This window comes from Berghia stephanieae, unplaced genomic scaffold (genome assembly GCF_034508935.2).
Source record: "Berghia stephanieae isolate SIO BIC M18660-M18661 unplaced genomic scaffold, UCSD_Bste_1.3 scaffold38, whole genome shotgun sequence".
NCBI classification, from domain to species: Eukaryota; Metazoa; Mollusca; class Gastropoda; order Nudibranchia; family Aeolidiidae; genus Berghia; species Berghia stephanieae.
Window position 1 is genome coordinate 50,415 of NW_027625066.1, and position 5,479 is coordinate 55,893.

Genomic DNA, 5,479 nt, shown 5'->3' on the forward strand with positions numbered 1-5,479 from the left:
AGATAGAAAGGGGTGGGCTTTTTATGTTGGAATTTGCCCGAGGATAAAGATCACCCAGATGTACCAAAGCATTTTGGTACACCTAGTATTACTTAATGTCAATAACTTTATTATCCAAAACAAAATTATCATGATATAATTCCTATCTTCTTTAGTGTCAACGAATGGGGTATAGACGTGATCCTCATTTACAAAAACAATACTAGATATCATTGCTGTGGCGCTTCTGTTATTATTAATTATTATTATTATTATTATATTATTATTATTATTATTATTATTATTATTATTATTATTATTATTATTATTATTATTATTATTATTATTAATTATTATTATTATTATTATTATTATTATTATTATTATTATTATTATTATTATTATTATTATTATTATTATTATTATTATTATATTATTATTATTATTAATATTATTATTAATTATTATTATTATTAATTATTATTATTATTATTATTATTATTATTATTATTATTATTAATTTATTATTATTATTATTATTATTATTATTATTATTATTATTATTATTATTATATTATTATTATTATTATTATTATTAAAAATCATCAGATTATAGTATTAGTTTTAGCAGTATATCTTTATTATTAATGTTTTCTGTCTTCCATTGTAAAATTATCTATCGATAATGAATAATATTTTTTTTCTTGGTTGATGCTGTTTTGAATATGATTTGTAAAATAAAGAATTGTATTTCACTTGTTAGGATCCTTTGATTGTGTCTTTGACTTCTAATCGATCTCAAACTAAGTACATCGAGGGGTGCTCTTGGAATATAAATGCACTTGGCTAAGAAGCTCACAACATTACCTTTGTTTTATTTATCCGCGAGTGCCTTTGACAAAAGTATACTTTTAGACTACCTTATACATTTTCTGTTCTTTCAATGCCCTGAAATGACCTACATGCGTCACAAACGCCGTAAAATTCTTAAAAACAAAGAAAACATCCCTTGACATGGAATAATTGAAGTACATCAGTAGGACGAAAATTACTTAAATGTTTGTGATATTCTAAAAGATTCACTAATTTGTCTTTGAGAATTAATTCTGTAATTCTAACTAACAATACGTTAAACTAATATGTCTGTAACTTCCGGTTCGCGAAATACCACTCTTCTAAAACTCTAATCAACGATAGAAATGTGTTAAATAAGATAGAAAGGGGGTGGGCTTTTATGTTGGAATTTGCCCGAGGATAAAGATCACCCAGATGTACCAAAGCATTTTGGTACACCTAGTATTACTTAATGTCAATAACTTTATTATCCAAAACAAAATTATCATGATATAATTCCTATCTTCTTTAGTGTCAACGAATGGGGTATAGACGTGGTCCTCATTTACAAAAACAATACTAGATATCATTGCTGTGGCGCTTCTGTTATTATTATTATTATATTATTATTATTATTATTATTATTAATTATTATATTATTATTATTATTATTATTATTATTATTATTATTATTATTATTATTATTATTATTATTATATTATTATTATTATTATTATTATTATTATTATTATTATTATTATTATTATTATATTATTATTATTATTATTTATTATTTTATTATTATTATTATTATTATTATTATTATTATTATTATTATTATTATCTATTATTATTACTATTATTATTATATTATTATTATTATTATTATTATTATTATTATTTATTATTATTATTATTATTATTATTATTATTATTATTATTATTATTATATTAATATTGTTGGTATTACAATTTGTATTTTTATGATGATTAATGGTATCATTTTATGCTTTGGTTTCATTTACCTTTTTTTCTCACTTTCATGTCTGTTGTCATCAAATTGTATGGATTATTGATTAAAATAAAAGTTATTTTTGTTTGTCTTATTTTGACTATGGAACTGATACTTATCATAGCAGACCTGCCCTACTTGAAATAGGAAAATGTAATAAGTATTTTCAGGGTAAATAACATCGTAGACATTTTAACTACCCTTAAAAATCACCAGCTTATCCTTATAATGCGTAGGGAAAAATGTTTTTAACTCCTTTATGTGATAGCTCTGGCACGAGAACTTCGTTTCCAAGAAATTGTATTTAATTAAAAAACGTTATTATATACAGCTCGGGATTTAGCCGTAGTTCTACGGAATTTTCGTAGTATAAGGAAGTCTGTTGTGATGGATATCAAATTTTAAAAACGATAAAACTGATTGGAAACGTAATAGTGATGGTGATTGTGGTAGTGATAGTGTAAGTGGTGGTGGTAATAGTGATGATTGTGGTAGTAGTGATGATTGTAATATTATTATTGTTATTGTTAATTATTATCATTATTATTGTTGTTATTATTATTGCCATTATTGTGTCATTATTATCATTATTATTATTATTATTATTATTATTATTAAATTATTATTATTATTATTATTATTATTATTATTATTATTATTATTATTAATTATTATTATTATTATTATTATTATTATTATTATTATTATATATTTGTGGTGGTATTACGATTGTGTATTTTTTTGTATCGTTATTAATGGTATCAGTTATTTTTTGGTTGCATTTACCATTTTTTCCACTTTCATGTATGTTATAATCAAATTGTTGGTTTATTGGCGAAAGATTGAATAAACGTTAAACTTTGAAACTTTACAATTATCATTATCTACATGTTGTCAAGACTATACCCAGCCCCTTCGCCTCCTATCTGTGACCCCCTCGTCTCACAACGGTATTAAGTCGGGATGATAAAGATGCTGAAAATGGAAATTGTAGCCAAAATTAACATGCTTAAGTTGAGTTTATTATGCTTTATAGATAGAGGAGAAGGAATATCATATTTTCTGTGCTAAGTACCAACAACGTTTCATATTTTTGACCAATTTAACTATAATTTTGACTTTCTAGCATCTGGTCCATCCCGACATAATACCGTTTTGAGACGAGGGGTCACATTTAATAGTCACGGATGACATCACAAAACCCATATGGCAAATCCCCGCCCTCTTTTGTCTCTAATAGAGTGGTGACACTGTACTGTAGCATTAAACCCATTCACTCTCGATTCTTCAACCTGTCATGACTTCACCCATGATGAAATTTAATCATGATATTTTGTTTGATTGATTTCTTGAATTTGCCACTTTTTGAGGTCAAAAATGTTTTGCGATAACCGAAGTTTGTTTGCAATTAACCAATGACTATTATATGAATTAATTCTGTTTCTTAGGACTGTTGCGATAAACCGAGTTGCGATTATCCGGAGTGGTGGTGGTGGTGGTGGTGGTAGTAGTAGTAGTAGTAGTAGTAGTATAGTAGTAGTAGTAGTAGTAGTAGTAGTAGTAGTAGTAGTAATTGTAGTAGTAGTAGTAGTAGTAGTAGTATAGTAGTAGTAGTAGTAGTAGTAGTAGTAGTAGTAGTGTAGTAGTAGTAGTGGTAGTAGTAGTGGTAGTAGTAGTAGTAAATAGTAGTAGTAGTAGTAGTAGTAATAGTAGTAGTAGAAATAGTAGTAGTAATAGTAGTAATAGTAGTAGTATAGTAGTAGTAGTATAGTAGTAGTAGTAAGTAGTAGTAGTAGTAGTAGTAGTAGTAGTAGTATTAGCATTAGTGGTAGTAGTGGAGCAGTAGTAGTAGTAGTAGTAGTAGTAGTAGTAGTAGTAGTAGTAGTATAGTAGTAGTAGTAGTAGTAGTAGTAGCAGCAGCAGTAGTAGTTGTAATAATAATAATAATAATAATAATAATAATAATAAATAAAATAATAATAAATAATAATAATAATAGTAGTAGTCGTAGTAGTTAGTAGTAGTAGTAGTAGTAGTTAGTATCGTAGTAGTATAAGTAGTAATAGTAGTAGTAGTAGTGGTAGTAGTAGCAATAGTAGTAGTAGTATAGTATAGTAGTAGTAGTAGTAGTAGTAGTAGTAGTAGTAAGTAGTAGTAGTAGTGGTAGTATAGTAGCCACGCAGCAGCAGCAGCAGCAGCAGCAGCAGTAGTATAGTAGTAGTAGTGAAGTAGTAGTAGTAGTTAGTATAGTAATGGTAGTATACTACTACTAGTAGTAGTAAGCAGTGGAGTAGTAGTATAGTAGTAGTAGTAGTATAGTAGTAGTAGTAGTATAGTAGTAGTAGTAGTAGTAGTAGTAGTATAGTAGCAGTAGTAGCAGTAGTAGTAGTGTAGTAGTAGTAGTAGTAGTAGTAGTAGTAGTAGTAGTAGTAGTAGTAGTACAGTATTAGTAGTAGTACTACTAGTAGTAGTAGTTAGTAGTAGTAGTAGTAGTAGTATAGTAAGTAGTAGTAGTAGAGTAGTAGTAGTATTAGTAGTAGTAGTAAAATCTTATAGGACAGACAAAAAGTTTTCATTTCCCCAATTTTAATGCAAAATACACTTGGTCAAGTCAAGGGGTTTAGGTCTTAAATCTATAAGATAATATTGTACAATCAAAATCTTGTGTGCAGAACTATGAGGATGACCCTAGTTAGAAATTCTATGACCTGGTTGTTAAAGTTGTTTTGGGCGAGACAAGACGGATAGGGTGAATAGTCATTCAATTATATCACATACCTGATAAAAGAAGAAAGCTCCTAGTAAGACGGACAAATGGCAACAATTCTTGTCACGTTTCATTTTAAATCTGGAATGTCAAAAGAAAAAAGAAATATATCAAACAATTACACAAACACAAAAACTGGTTAAGTAATAGTAATATACTCAACTTGCCTTAAGTCATGAGTAAACAAAATTTCACATGATTACCCAAAATACTTTGAATAGACAATGTGGGAGGGAAAATGTTTCTACGCTCGAAGGCTACTACTGCAAATGCAAATACAGTTCGAACCCACATTTCCAGTACTACTGCAAATTACTGAAATGAACGACTTTTACTATTTGCAGTTCAACTGCGAATAACGAATACGAACGCTATCTACTATTCGCAAGACTACTCCTGCGAATAGAGGAAGTCACTAAGAGTTGTTTTTGTTTTTGTTCTGAATAACGAAAGCCACCAATTCCACTTACGAAGAGTAAATAGAAATAGTTAGTTATGTAAATAATGTAGTGTAGTAGTAGTATGTAAATAGTTGTTGTTGTAGTTAGTTGGTTTTTTTGGTTTTTTTTAGTAGTTTATAGTAGTTAGAAATAGTAGTATTTGGTGGAGTATTGGGGTCTGTTTTGGGTGTTGAGGTGGTTTAGTGGTTGTAAGGTATGTAGTAGTTGTTAGTAGGTTGTTAATAAAAACTTAAGGACAGAAAAAAAGTTTTTTATTTCCCCCAATTTTTTTTTCAAAATAAAACTTGGTCAAGTCCCCAAAGGGGGGGAGGTCTTAAATCTAAAGATAAAATTTTTTACAATCAAAATCTTGTGTGAGAACTATGAGGAAAGCCCTAGTTTTTGAAATTCTATGGGCCCGGTTTTTTTAAAAATTGTTTTGTCGAG